Consider the following 16,061-nt stretch of genomic DNA (forward strand, 5'->3'; position numbering starts at 1 on the left):
GAATTCATAATCCAACGTTTATTGAACTGATTAGTGGAGACAACGAGAACGTCCGCAATTTCGTACCCATTCTCTACCTCTTGTGCAACCGCCACTTCTCCTCTCTTCTTCCAATCGTTACTCAAAACTATAAAATCTCTCTTAGAGTTCCCTCCTTGTTATAATTGTCTAATCAATTTTTTAAAAAATAATTTGATCGATGAGTTTGAAAAATTTGGGACGTTTTTAAAAAAAAATAATTTGGAAATGTAAGGGAAATTAATTTTAAGGTTTGAAAATTTTAAATTTATAAAAAAAATGAGGCTTTGTAGACAACTCCATAACTTACTATCCCGTCGAATCTGGAAGAGGTTAGAACTTTAATGGGAACTATGTCATAGGCCTAGTTTAAATTTTTCAAAAATGTGTTTAGAAAAACAGTCCATGATATTGAGTTTAAGAGTGTTTGGTTCTTCAAACTAAAATCATATAATTATGTGCACAGAATTTTTGCCAAAAGGCAATTGACATGGTTCCGTAATGAGCATTCATCTCTCCAGATGACGAGTTTTCTTGCACCTGTTCAAGTGATTGTGGTTGATCAGGATAATCTCTTTCATGGGAAGCAGCCTCTAGTGCATTACAATGGCTGTAACAAAAACAAAAAAAAATGGAACGAAGTTTCATTGATTATTATTATAATCATGTTCATAGTCCAGACAAAGTAACAACTAACAAAACATTAAAGACAACTAAATGCAACTCTACTTCTTTGTTGTTCCTCAACATCATCTGCCCATAAGATTTTCATGCTCTTAGACTTCATGTCAGTAGCAATTCCATTCAGATTAATGTTATCCACACAGACTTCTAATTCTACAACATTCATATTATTGTCTTCTCAATATTCACAAGTTCCCTTGACCATGCCAACCTTAGAAATCAGATCACCTTCATCAGTCACATTAGAAATCAGATCACCTTCATCAGCCACAACACTGTCATTACTATCTCCGTCAAGATTACCAAGTTTAGAAGAATTCAAGGTTTCCGAACAATCAACATCAGTCATATTAACATTAGCATCAGGCAGTTTACTAATACTCAGATGATTCAATTTAACATTAGAAACAAATAGAATATTCGTACACAAAGAATTCATATCAACCTGTGAAGTTATAGTCTCAATCATATTAACAATTCCAATCTCAAGAATAACAATAATATTATCAACGGTAGCTAAATCATTCAAAATAATGCCATCAGTTTGATTAAAAACATTTTTACACACCTCAATACTTTCAGGCAGTATACCACATAGCAATCCACTAACATGGTTTCATAGTCCAAATTCGTACAATAATCCAATTTATCAGAATCTTTGTTTGAGTTAAGGTGAGAAGACATACATGAAGGTAGATTATATCCTGATTTCAAATTACTTTTGCATCCAATTGATGAATCAACATTTTTGCATTTTGTCCTGACATTCCAGCATTGTTAAGAGAAATTTACATCTTTGTTAAGAGACTTGATATACCTAAAGTATATTATTATTGATAACAGATATCCAATAAAAATGATAGACAGACTGGCAAAGTAATCTTATCTTACTTATGTTGGTGAGAATCGCAGAAAAACAAATAACAAGACATTCATTATACCTTCAATTCCCACATATCTCACGACATGTATAATCCTCCTCCTGTCCATGAGAAAAATAAACATATTTTTGAGTTATAGAGTAATAATGTTGATGAATAATGAATGGTATGAAGTATTTTTGTCACAATAGTTGTTAAAAAAATCTGTCATTATACCTGTTGAGAAATACGATAAGATCTTTTAGGGTTTTACCTGGTTAAGAGACGGCTTCATCCGAACACTTTGGGAAGACGATTAAAATCAGAAAAAAAGATGAACAGTATTTTGCTCTCTTTTTCCCGGCTCGAAATAATGTCGGCGACCCGGTTCAGGTCGTCGAGTTTTTCTGCGATAGTGAGCTCTAGAAGGTAAGACTCGTCGGAGGAAATGAGGTTTTTCACACCTTAGGACTTGAAGATCTCGTCGGAGGAAAGAGAGAGCAAGAGACTGTTCATCTTCTTTTTTATTTCAATTGTCTTTACAAAGTGTCCGGATGAAGCCGTCTGTTAACGCGAATCTGCAAAAAAAAAATTAAAACTTGACGGACGATTTCTAAAAGAGAAATCGCAGATGTCCAACAACAAGTCGCTACACTCTTCAAGGGATCCAAGGTTGCATTAGCATCATCCCAAAGAACCTTCGATGTGTTTTAATTATATTTTGATAATATTATTTATATTAATATTTATATAGAAATGTATAAGTTAAAATTATATTAAGATATGTGCTTTAATTATATTGTGATAATATTATTTATGTTAATATTTATATATAACTATAGGTATACATGAAGGTTCAAATACTTTACATGAAGGTATAAATGCATTTACAATGAATGTGTTAATGGTTTTACATAAAAATTACAAATATATATATAATCTTGCCATCTATTCATCAATATTTCAGTTTTACAATGTAAAGAGAAGTGAAGTAAAGCAATTTTCATTCTTTTGTGCTTGATTTACTTGATTTTATAAATGATTTTATAAAAGGAAGTGAAATGAAGTCATGTTCACTCTTATGCGTTTGCTTCACTTTCTTTTACATTGTAAAAGGAAGTTGAACCCAGAAGAAAGCGGCGTTATATTCGAGTTTCGGGTATATTTCTTTTTTTTAACCTGAAACTAATTTATTAATATAATATTCATTATGAAAGAAACCGAATATCTTCTCTTTCACTGGTAACATGTATAAATAATGGAAATAATTAAAGTATATATATATATTCCTAATTAATGTTGACAAAATATTGAGTATTACTATTTCTATCGATATTCTATTCCATTCTCAATTAAATAAATATATTTCAAATATATAAATATTATTTTATTAAAATAAATCAAGAGATTATTAGTAATGTTTTCTTAAATTTAATTTTAATTCTCTATTTTATTTTCTTGAAAATTATAGTATTATTTTATTAATCTAATAACAAAATAATTTGAAAAATATTTCAGAATAGATTTAATATCCTATCTATGTAATAATTTTTAATTATAGTTTCAAGCCATTTATTTTCTAAATTTTAAGCTAAAAAATATAAAGTATTTTCAGCTTTTGTTTTTAAAAGCTAATTTTCTTTACATTAAATTTTCAACAGATTTTTATACAAACTTGAATATGTATACATAAAAACATTCAAATGACATCCTTGAAAATAATTATATAAATATATAAACATCAAAATCATAAAAATAAAAAATAAAACATAATAATAATAATAATTATATAAAAGTAAACACTCATTTACCACTCTAATTTATATTTTGCAAGGATGGCAACATGAACTTGTCTGATTTCATCGTGGAAGCGTGTGGTCGCAGTGAAGAACAACAATTCCGAACTTCTATAAAAGAGATCAGACGTGGATACAGAACAGAAAGAGGAGACTATTAAGAGAGGAGACCGATGGATCAAATAACAGACTATCAACAAACTTTTGCCGGTTGTGAATTTTAGGTTTGAAAACTGCAACATGCATGGTTGCATAGCTGTTATTTTTTATTTTGAAATAAAATATCAGCAGTCTGAAAATTCTTTTTCTTGCTTTAGAATTAGAGTCTTAAACCCCATTTAGGATTGGATTCAGGGAGCTATCAAGAACAGTGACACTAAAAAAAAAAAAAATGGTCCATTAGTAACTTATTTTTACAACTTAAATATAACTAATACATTTTTTTTTAGAACATGTAACTTAAATTATAACATAAATTCTAAATAGTAGAAATATTATAACATTTTTTACATTAATTGATTGTTGATAAAAAAAATTAAAAGCTACAAATAAATTGTTGTTAAACAAGTCACTAAAGAGGGAATAATGTTTTATTAATTAAAATTGTGCAATTTTTTATAACAAGTAATCATTACAACTTTTAAAGCCACATTAATATAGAGATAATACAAATAATATTGTTAATATTTTAACTACCATATGTATATAAATATTCCAACGTTTTCATCCACTTTTATAATTATAATGTTTTATTCCAATAAAAGATAAATAATAAGTGATCATAAAAGTTGGAAACTCTAATCTTATCTTATTGTGCAACTAAGTTTGTAGTACTATGTAACTTGTTTCGCAACAAAACTATAATTATATGTTGCCAAATGAAGTTACAAATATAAGACAATATAATTTGATTTATTATTTATTTTATTAAGATGATTTCATTCTTAATTAATTCTTAATTAATTTTAAAATTTATTAATTATATGTTAAATAAAAATTCAATATGTTTTGCATTAATAAAAAAAACTGTTTACTTTACAATTTTTTTGTAAGTTTAAAGTAAAAATTAAATTAAATTACTTTTAAATATATTTTGAATTATTTCTAAACTAATTTTGTTATTTATCTTGCATTACAGATAATTGAATATAATCTTCTAACTTATTTCGTAATCTTAGAACAACTTATTAGATTGGAAGAAATATATATGATATTTTTTAAAGTTTTTATAGAATTATAAATGAAAATAAAATTTATTATCAAATTAATTAATTCTTAATTAATTTTGAAACTATTTTTCAATAAGTTTTACATTTGTGAATAATTGAATAATTAGTGATACATGAACCAATTTGAAATTATAATTTCTACTGTTATCCTCCTATTGTACGAGTAAATCATAATTTTTTTTTAATTTTTTTTTTTTTTGTCAAATACTTAAATAAACAAATTAGATTGAGCCAAACCTCCATAGACAAAAATAAACAATTAAATATAAACTTTAAAATTGATCTATAAACTTTATTTTATTTTATTAAATTGAGAACACAAGACTTGATATACCCTCAAAAATAAAGATGCAAACTTATTATTGTATTTTAAGACTTAACTTAGAGTCTAAACTTTCATGATTGGAGTTGGAGAATTATCTAACTATTAATAGTTTGCAAATTAATATTTGTAATAGAATGGTAACAAAGAACAATATTCATATATTTATGAATAAATCTAATCTCATTGAAGTAACATTTGGCCCGCTGATGCGGTGCGAGTCGAAGAGGCGTTTATGCGAAAGTTGCAGCATCCGAAAATATCTCGCAAGTGTCAGATTTCGACGATTGCCTAGTGTTTTTTCGGGCGGAAACGTTTAGGGGCTCAAAATCGCATTTTTTATTAGTTTCGGGTGTTTTTTGCAATTTATTAAAAGTTGTTTATTTCTTTTGCAAGCTAGGGTTTGAGTATTTAAAGGATCTTAAAACACTTTGTTAGGGGAGGATTATTAATCAGAAAACGAGGTTTCCTCAATATCTATCAATTTCGGTATTCGTAAGAATCAACGAATCTTGATAAAGGTTCATCCTAGCCACGCACGCTGCATCAGTTGGTATCAGTTTCCAGTCGACCCTGAGGTATGCCGCCCCAAAGACAGCCGCGCAACCCTACCCCTGGTGCTGATGATGGTGACCTTGCTGAGTTGCGACGTGAAAACGCTGAGTTTCGCCGTGATAACGACGATTTGAGGCGGCAGGTTGAATGGTTGACGCAACGGATGGATGCATCTATGCACATGCACCACCCTGAAGATGATGTTACAATGACAGATGAAAACCCTCTCGGTGGTCTTCGGAATCGATCCCCTGAACGCCCCAATCATCGCTGGGAGCAGGCTTTCAGGGTGGACATCCCTAAGTTCGATGGTAGTCTATCACCGGAAGAGTTTATTGATTGGCTTTCTCAGGTTGAAGAGATTCTGGATTTCAAGGAAGTTCCTGCAGATCGTCGTGTACCCCTTGTTACGATCCGCTTACATGGTCGTGCACAAGCATGGTGGCAGCAGTTGAAACAGACACGTGTTCGTCATGGTAAGGCAAAGCTCACGAATTGGGACAAATTCAGGAAGCATATTGGGGCTGCGTTTCTACCATATAATTACGAACGTAACCTGTACCAGCGGTTCCAGAATCTTCGTCAGGGTTCTCGTTCCGTGGATGACTATTCCACTGAGTTTTACACCTTTGTGGCTCGTGTTGACCTGTCTGAGTCCCCTCTCCAGTTGGTTTCTCGCTATATTGGTGGCCTTCGCCTCCAGTTGCAGGAAATTTTGAATATGTTTGATCCCTTGACTGTTTCTGAGGCACATCAGCGTGCTTCACAGGCTGAGAAACAGCTAGCCAGGCGCGGTTCGGGTAGCTTTGGAAAACAGGTTGTCCCCACTAGTGGCATTGGTTCTTCTTCCCAGCCGGCCCATTCCACCCCAGCCCCCCCTCGCGGCACTACAGCCCCCCCGCAGGGACGTCCCAGTGGCTTGCGTTGTTTCAATTGTGGTGAAGTTGGCCATCGCCAAGCAGAGTGTCGCAACCCAAAGTCCACCAATCGTGGTCTTTTTACTGAGGTGGATGATCCTGACTCTACTCTTCCTTCAGATTCAGCGCCAGTGTATGATGTTTATGATGATGAGGCAGCGGAGGAGTATGTTTCTGGTGATGTTGGCCCCCTTTTGGTGATTCGTCGATCATGTTTAACCCCTCGTGCTCCTGACAACGAGTGGTTACGTAATAATCTGTTCCATTCCACTTGTACCATCGGTGGCAAAGTTTGCACCTTCATCATTGATGCTGGGAGTTGTGAAAATGTGATTTCTGAGGTTGCAGTTTCGAAGTTGGGTCTGTCCACTGAACCTCACCCCAAGCCTTATCGTCTGTCCTGGCTGAGTCAAGGTACGGATGTTACAGTTTCCAAGCGCGTACTTGTTAATTTTTCCATTGGTTCCCATTATCGTGATGCTGTATATTGTGATGTGGTTCCTATGGATGCTTGTCACCTTTTACTTGGTCGCCCTTGGCAGTTTGATCATTCTGTTATACATGATGGGCGTGCTAATACCTACACGTTCTTATTTCATGGTACCAAGATTGTGTTGATGCCAAATCAGCCCAAGAAGGGTGCTGCCCCCACTCATCATGCGTCCCCCCCTACCACCTTGTTGTCTCGGGGTCCTTTTCAGACCGCCATGGTCGAATCGGGCATGGTGTTTGCTCTATTTTGTTCGCTGATTACATGTGGTGCTAGTTCTGAGGTGCCTATTCCAGTGCAGCCGCTGTTACAGGAGTTTGCAGAGGTTTTTCCTGAGAATCTGCCTTGTGCCTTACCTCCTTTGCGTGATATCCAGCATCACATTGACTTGGTTCCAGGTGCTGCCCTACCCAACCGTCCTCATTACCGCATGAGTCCCAAAGAACATGAAGAGTTGCGTAGACAGGTGGAGGACTTGCTGGCTAAGGGACACATTCGAGAGAGCCTTAGTCCCTGTGCTGTCCCGGCCCTTCTTACCCCAAAAAAGGATGGGTCTTGGCGTATGTGCATTGATAGTCGTGCTATCAACAAGATTACAGTGCGTTATCGGTTTCCTATTCCCCGGTTGGATGACTTGTTGGATCAGTTGGGTGGTGCTTCTGTGTTTAGCAAACTGGATCTCAAGAGTGGATACCATCAGATTCGTATTCGCATGGGTGATGAGTGGAAGACTGCCTTTAAGACTCGTGAGGGCTTATATGAGTGGCTGGTTATGCCGTTTGGTCTGTCGAATGCTCCTAGCACCTTTATGCGTGTGATGAACCAGGCTCTTCGCCCTTTCATTGGGAAGTTTGCTCACAATCATGCTGTTAATCGCTCCACTGGTTTCAGTCCTTTCCATGTGATTTACGGGCTGTCTCCGCGTGCTCCTCTTGATTTGTTAGCGCTGCCCAGCAAGGTGCGTCCTCATTCCACTGCTGCGGATTTTGTTGGTCAGTTGGCTCAGGTTCATCAGACCACTCATGACCGTTTGGTTGCTGCTACTGCCAAGTACAAGGAGAAGGCTGATTCGAGAAGGCGTGCTGTTGATTTTGAAGTTGGTGACTTTGTGTGGGCTATTCTGACTAAGGATCGTTTTCCAGCTCATGAATATAACAAGCTTGCTGCTAAGAAGATTGGTCCTGTTGAGATTGTGGAGAAGATCAACCCCAATGCTTATCGTTTACGCCTTCCCAGCCATGTGCGTACCTCTGATGTGTTCAATGTGAAGCATCTTGTTCCTTTTGTGGGTGAGTCTTCTTCTGATGAGGATGATGCGGTTCCAGATTCGAGGACGAATCTTTTCTACCCTGGGGGGAATGATGCGGTGCGAGTCGAAGAGGCGTTTATGCGAAAGTTGCAGCATCCGAAAATATCTCGCAAGTGTCAGATTTCGACGATTGCCTAGTGTTTTTTCGGGCGGAAACGTTTAGGGGCTCAAAATCGCATTTTTTATTAGTTTCGGGTGTTTTTTGCAATTTATTAAAAGTTGTTTATTTCTTTTGCAAGCTAGGGTTTGAGTATTTAAAGGATCTTAAAACACTTTGTTAGGGGAGGATTATTAATCAGAAAACGAGGTTTCCTCAATATCTATCAATTTCGGTATTCGTAAGAATCAACGAATCTTGATAAAGGTTCATCCTAGCCACGCACGCTGCATCACCCGCCTTATTCTCTTGACATAAGGGTACCTTGTTGTGTCCATCTTTCCAGCATCTTCAATGCCGCTTCCGGTTGATCCATAGGAACCATATGCCCCGCGTCATTAACCTGATCAATAACACAAATTATTCAAAACATGTAAACAATATGAATATATATATATGTGTGTTTTGATTTCTTGCCTTAAGGAATGTCAGAGGTCCATATTCTTTAAGTTCTCCTTTCATAGCACGATCGACTACATATGAAACTAAGTCTTTATTATTGAATCGTCTTTGACCAAACCAATTCATCTCAGAAACCCACCTATAGATTCCTGGAATAGTTTTATTGTGAGTTAATAATTAATTGGTCTAATAAGAAAGAAAGAAATAAGAAAAGATAATTCATTACCAATCCAATTCATGTAGAGATCATATTCTCCTGCATATATCAAAACCTTAATTCCATTTTCAAGAAGCCTAGGAATTTCCACTGCATGATTCCTCATAAAATCATTAATCATCGCATGAAAAACAATTTTGTTCAAGGATAGAAACCGAATATTCCCAACTCCAATGGAATTTCTAACCGATGCCTTATTTAACATTTTTTCAATATACGAGAAATCATAACACATTTCACCCACACGTTCCTTCCGAATATCGTAATACTGTAAGCATCACACATATTGTTACACTTGCAACACAAATAAATAAAATGTAACATTCATTCATTCCTTACATTTCTATTAGAACCATAATATTTCAATAAACGATTGAACATGGCAGTACAAGAAGAATATGCTTCCATACAGCTCTCTCCTTCTCCTCCTATCCATGCATCTAAATTTTATTTTGTAAAACATGATCATGAATATTGAAACAACATATATATAAATATATTGTAAAAAAGAGAAAGATTACTGCATCTAGCTGTGTCTTCCTCGCATTTTGGTAGCAATTTGGCAACACGTCTGATTTCAGTTTCTGTTATCAGTCTCATATTTGAAGCATAATCTATAAATGACTTGTACTGAATTGCAGGGTTTGTCTATCCATTTCCAATAGCAATACCCTGTTGTATTTGTATAAATAAATTATTAACAAAAAGATGAATGAATTAATTAATAAATATTACCTTAAGGTTAATGTGATCTCCATCTCTGTTATTGTTTCCATTGTGAATCCGAGAGGCTAAGGCAGGGATATAGTGGCTGGCATATGATTCTCCTGTTATGTAGAGATCGTTCCTCAAATATTGAGGATGTTTATCGAAAAATACCTTACATATATAATAATAATAATAAGATTAGTTTGCTTGATTGATTGTTTGTTTAGAAGTTAGCTAAGAAATTAGACCTGCAAGAAGTCATATAAATCATTGCTAACACTCTCTTGATCGGTACGAATATCAGAGTCATCTGAACTATAGCTGAAACCGGTGCCTGTCGGTTGGTCGACATAGATTATGTTCGACACCTGGTCCCAACCAAAGTCATTCCAGATAAGAGATTGGTCGATTATCTTGTAAGGACCGTTTTCATAATACAGACCAATTGAACTGCTGGCTCCAGGTCCTCCATTCAGCCATATCACAACTGGGTCATTACTCATACCCCTTCTCGACTCAAAGAAGAAGTAAAACATCCTGAATCACCCAATCCAAACAAGGGTAAATGATTGAGTACATTACAAATATTATAAAACTGGATTTCTACCAATTTGGAGTTCAATTAATGTTGCATTTTCAAAAAAAAACTCATGTACCTTGCATCTATCGAGTTAGGAAGTCGATAATAGCCGGCGTAATGACCCAAATTATGATCACCAAGGGCTGGGAGGCGGAATTGCCGTTCGACCAATGATGATGACAATGCATTGGGTAATCGACGGGAAGATGGGTCACCGGAGTTGACGCCAGAATTGGGAAACAAGTTTAAACTCTTGATAATCCTCTCTACTTCCGTACTCGTCGAATTAACCTTTGATGTCCGCAGAGAAGATGACGATGAAAGAATTGGACATGAGAAGAAAAACAGAGGCAAAAGAATTAGACAAGAGAGCCCTCTTTGTGCCATATTGATTTGCATGTAATATTGATTTGGTTGGACTGGAATTTATAAGAAGATTTGCATATCTGTGAAAGATATAATATGATACCAATGTTTTTTTTTCATATACCTCGTTTCCTTGTTTATTTGTAATGTTTTGTATGTTCAAATTCTTTTTATTCGATTTTATTTTGGATTTAATTATAATTTCAATAACTTAATAATTTATTTTCTTGGTTTTTCATTATTTTGATATTTTAATTATAATTTTATATACGGATAATAAAGATAAGAGTATAGTGAAAATAATTTTTAACAAGAATTTATAGAAAAAAAAAATGAATTATCTTCTTCTCTTTTCTGGTATGGCTTTTCTAGGCAATTAAGGACACACCCACTCAAATGATCGGTAAAACGGGTTTCTATTAAAAAATTATAGAGAAGTTGAAAAAACAATATTTTTTTTCCTTCGATGGTTTTTTTTTATTGGAGGGTGCCCAGTTTTTTTCCACCACTTAGATTTGAGTTAGTGTTGTATTTTATTCGATGCGACATCTTATTTTTTATTCCGGATTTTTAGATCCGGATAATTCTCCAAATCTTTGGTGGGTTGTTTGTTGCTTATATACTCCGATTGTGTTGGTGATGTTTTTTCGAGTCCGTCCCATTTTTAGCAGTAAAGGAGATGAAATTGTCGGATTTAGAGTTATTCTTCAAATTTCAATAACGAGTTATTTGATTTGATCTTCACTATGGATGGTCTCCTATATGTATCCTCCCATGATTTGTACGAGTATCTTACTATTTCGGTCATATATGTATATGGTAAATTATCATTAGACAATACTTTTTTCGGCGTCGCTTACTAACACTCGGCTAAAGATAATTTTAACTGCTGCTCAGAATATTTAATAGAAATTCTCTCGATGTTGTTTCATTGGTTAATTCGGCTGGCTCTATTTCAACTCTTATCGTTTAGGAATTCAAATGAGTTCATTCTTAAAGTGAACTCAATAAATTGTATTATTGTTGAAATATTTCCGTTAGAAATTTTAATTTCGTAAAATGTTATTATATTTTAATATATATATATATATATCATCAATTATTTGTGTTAATTTTGTAGTTTTATTTTCTATTACTTACTAGTAAATTTTCTATACGTAATTCTAATTGATTTAACGAGATATTTTTTTATAAAAAATATTAATTTAAATAAAATGTCACACTTTAGGTTGTAATATCAAGTATATATACTTTCACCACAAACTTTAATATAATTTGTCTCATTGATATATATACACACAGAGATTGCTTAAATTTTAAAATAAATCTACTTTTAATTTAGGCAAACAATACTTTGATAGGTATTTTATTCTTTCTAGATTTTAAAATGATTTACAAAATAAATGGACACAATTAATTATATATATATAAAAAAATTATAAGATATGAAAATATTTATTGTTATCTTACATTATTTAGAAAATTGGTAAATTCTTTGTTTTTATCAAAAAAAAAATAATAAATAATTGAATCTAATAAGATAGGGTGAATCTCGAAAAATTGAAAGTACATAATAAAAAATAACTCAAAAAATTGAAAATTTGAAAGTACATAATAAAAAATAATTGTTTTATACTAACACAATAATATATAAATTATTTTTGTATTATATAATAGATAAAATAAGAACAAAATATATATGAACATTTAATTAATTTTTGTTTAAAAAAAAGTATATATATCATATTAATAAATAAAATGTGAGAGTGGTTTCTATAAAAAAAATATTTTAATAAATATTATTAATAATTTCTTTTATCTATTAATTAATTATATTTAATTTCTTAAAAATCAAATCACATCATCTCATTTTAAATGCTTAAATTAAAATGTAGATTTAATTATATTATTATTTTATTAATTAATAATTTTGTTCTCCTCAAAAATTATTTAATAGAATGATTGAACTATACAATATATATGATCGGTAATATTAATAAACTCAAATATTTTACAATATAATAAAAAAAAAACTATTACTATTTCAGGGTTAAAATTATTTATTTATTATTAAATAAGATTTGAACCTTAAGCTCTCTTGTATTTTATTTTCAGTTTTATTTATTGGGATATTTATGCATTTTAGAATAATTTTAATAAAATTCAAAAATAAAAATAAAACAATAAAAATAATATTTTTAACCAAGATAATTTTTCTTATTTTTTCATGTGTCTATAAATAATTTGTACATCTTCTTTTTTAACTTGTTTAAAAAAAAATCAATCTTAAAATATTGTTACCTTGTCTTTAAGGTCGATTCGTACGATCCAAAATTGGTCGGCTATCTCTTACATTCTTCTCGAATCTTGAGGAGTGAGATGAAGAATCGAAGTGATAAGCTCGACACGTGCACTTTTTAGAAAATGTTTTAGTTGATTACCTTGTTAAGTTTTGTGGCTTATCTTCCTCTCGAATCTTATAAAAACTAAACGAGAGATTGACTCTCTCAGGAATCGTCTCGTCTTAAATTGAGATGAGGAATCGAAGAACTTTAGCAATAGATAGACATACTTTTGGCTTTTTGTAAGAGTCGTTACTTAATTTGCTCTAAGAGAAACTAAGAAAGAAAAATTTTAGAAACCTTTGAAATGTGCAAAATTATTACACTTTTGTTTTGATTACAAACTGTGTTATTCATCTAAGAATATAGCCTACGTCTAAAGGAATTAGACCTATTTCATTCATATAGGATGTCTATTATGTTTTTAGTTTTAGACAAGACTAACAATATAAATAATGAGGAATGATAGAGAGCGCGACTGTGAGACAGTGATTGGGAGCGCGATGGTCTACTTGGCCTACAGGTGGAATTAATAAATAAATAAAAATATAATAATAATTAAAACAGATTGTAGAATATTCTCTCTCCTATTATTAATTAATTTCTCTCTCTCATTAAATAATTTTCCTCTCTATCTCTACAAATTAAATTATCTCATTTATTCATATTCTCACGATTATTATTTTACTCATTTATTTGATATTTAATATCTCTCATTTTAAGGTTAAAATAACTCAATAATTTACAACAAACTCTCACATTAAATATTTTAATAGTATGTTTAAATAAATTCTAAACACTAAATCTTAAACCCTATACTTTAAACTCTAAACCATAAACCCTAAACTCTAAACCCTAAATCCTAAATATTAAACCTTAAACCCTAATTAATATCACTGATTAGTTGAATTATGAATTTATCTCTTTTATTTTTATTTTATTTTTATGATTTTTCAATTCATTTATTTATCAAATATTTTTTATTTATTTTTTATGACCTCTTTTTTCTTCTTTTTTTTATTATTTTATATGATAGAAATTATTTAATAAGAAGAGAGAAAATAATTAATAATAGGAGAGAGAAAATAATTAATAATAGGAGAGAGAATATTCTCCACGTAGGCATCGCTCTCCCAGTCGCTGTCTCAAGTCGCGTATCATTTTTCATAAATAATTGACAAAGCATTAATAACAAGAGGGTTAAAAAGAAGCACAAATGTGAACATGTCCTAAATTAAATTTTTATTAATTTTTGGTTAGAATAACTATAATATGTCATTTAATTATTTTTTTAGATTTTTATAAATTATTTATGCATAGATATTGGCTAATGAAATCGAAATGGCCAATGGTCCAAAATCAAACAAACATTAAACACCGTTTAGAGATGGTTTTACATCTAAAGTTGGCCTACATAAACATAAAATCATAATCGGTACAGTGACTAAGGCATAGACATGTGATAAAAAGGTTGGGTGATCAAATGTCAATCAAGAACATATAATCACAACACCAAAAATGGCTAAAAATCAAGTTGTGACCTAATCTATAGCTTCCACAAACATGATTATTATAGTAGAGTAAAATCATCCTAAGAAACTAACAGTGAACTCAGATTGGCACAAAAATCGTTAGATAACTCTAGCCAACACTTAAGAAATAATTAACTATTTTTCAAGAATTTTAGTGCAAGTGCTTAAAGTTCAACACAATAGTGATTTTCTTATGATTCTAAATCATCTCTTCCAAGTTTATGCTTAAAGGAGACCATTTGAAATTTTCAACCAAAGTTTAAATTTAGGAAAATTTAGATTATGATGATTGTTAGTTTTGATATATTAGATAGTTCTTAAATATTCCTAGATCATGTTAAAGCAAACAGATTGAATAATCACTTAAATCATTCATAGATCATGTTAGAGCAAACAGATTGAATAATCACGAAGAAATGAGATATTTTTGGACTTAAGAGTTTCATAACGAAATTCAATCAAGTTCTTGATTATATGTAAAATTGATACTTAAAAGTAATTAGGAAAACTTTCTAAGACCTTCTAGCAGTTTCTTATCCCCGAACACAAGCTTAGAGAGTTCCTACAGAATTTGATGATTTTTACGACGACCTACAACTTAAATTTCTATAACTTCCTCTCTAGCTCTCTTCTCTCTCTAACTTCTCGTTCAAATTACCTAGGCTAACTAATTATATAAATCATAGCCTTTAATTTGATTTAAAGAATCTTTAATTTAGATCTTTAATTATTTATTCTATAATTTTAATACTCTACGTTGATAAATTTTAGTTGCGGGAACATACCTGAATTTTAAATGAAGAACAGTTAATTAAGTCGTTCTACCTTTTTTTATCTTCTCTCGATATTGGATCCATCGGTTCTAGATCTGGACTTGGATCGGAATATCTGATGTGGGTGGAGTTTAGGTCTTCTAATCTGCTATCGATAGTCCTTGAGTGTTTTTAAGAGTGAACAAATCTCTACCCTTAGTCTAATGAGAGTAACATAATAGGTAAGAAATCTACATGGGTTGGGACCTAACCATAATATACCCATTTACAAATCGGTCCATTAACGAAATAGTAAATAGTATTTTTGTTTTTACACAAATATGTCTCCATATTTATTTTAGATGTCTAAATAAGCCCATAACTTTTATACTTTAATATATCACTTTAATTGGATTTTAATCTTTATATAATAACAACTAATAGACAATTACTAAATAATATATGCACTCAAATATTGTAATTAATTTCAATAATCTCCCACTTGGGTTATATATATATATATATATATATATATATATATATATATATATATATATATATATATATATATATATATATATATATATATATATATATATATATATATATATATATATATATATATATATATATATATATATCAATTGTATATTATAACATGAAGAGCTCAAAATATTGTTATCCAGATATATCTATATCAATCTCGTTCATCAATTAGATCAACAAAAGATTAAAATGATTTTCGTTACATTAATTTGTAGTTAAACTCTCCATAGTTACATGTGTCAATACAATCAAATGACATAGACCAAATATGGGTGTGTA

The 16,061-nt window shown here is 31.5% G+C and overlaps 1 pseudogene; it reads right to left on the reverse strand.

Moving 5' to 3' along the window:
• Positions 1-8,578: 8,578 nt before the first annotated feature.
• LOC124943838 lies at positions 8,579-10,631 on the reverse strand (annotated as a pseudogene).
• Positions 10,632-16,061: the final 5,430 nt, after the last annotated feature.

This window comes from Impatiens glandulifera, chromosome 6, assembly GCF_907164915.1.
Source record: "Impatiens glandulifera chromosome 6, dImpGla2.1, whole genome shotgun sequence".
NCBI lineage: Eukaryota > Viridiplantae > Streptophyta > Magnoliopsida > Ericales > Balsaminaceae > Impatiens > Impatiens glandulifera.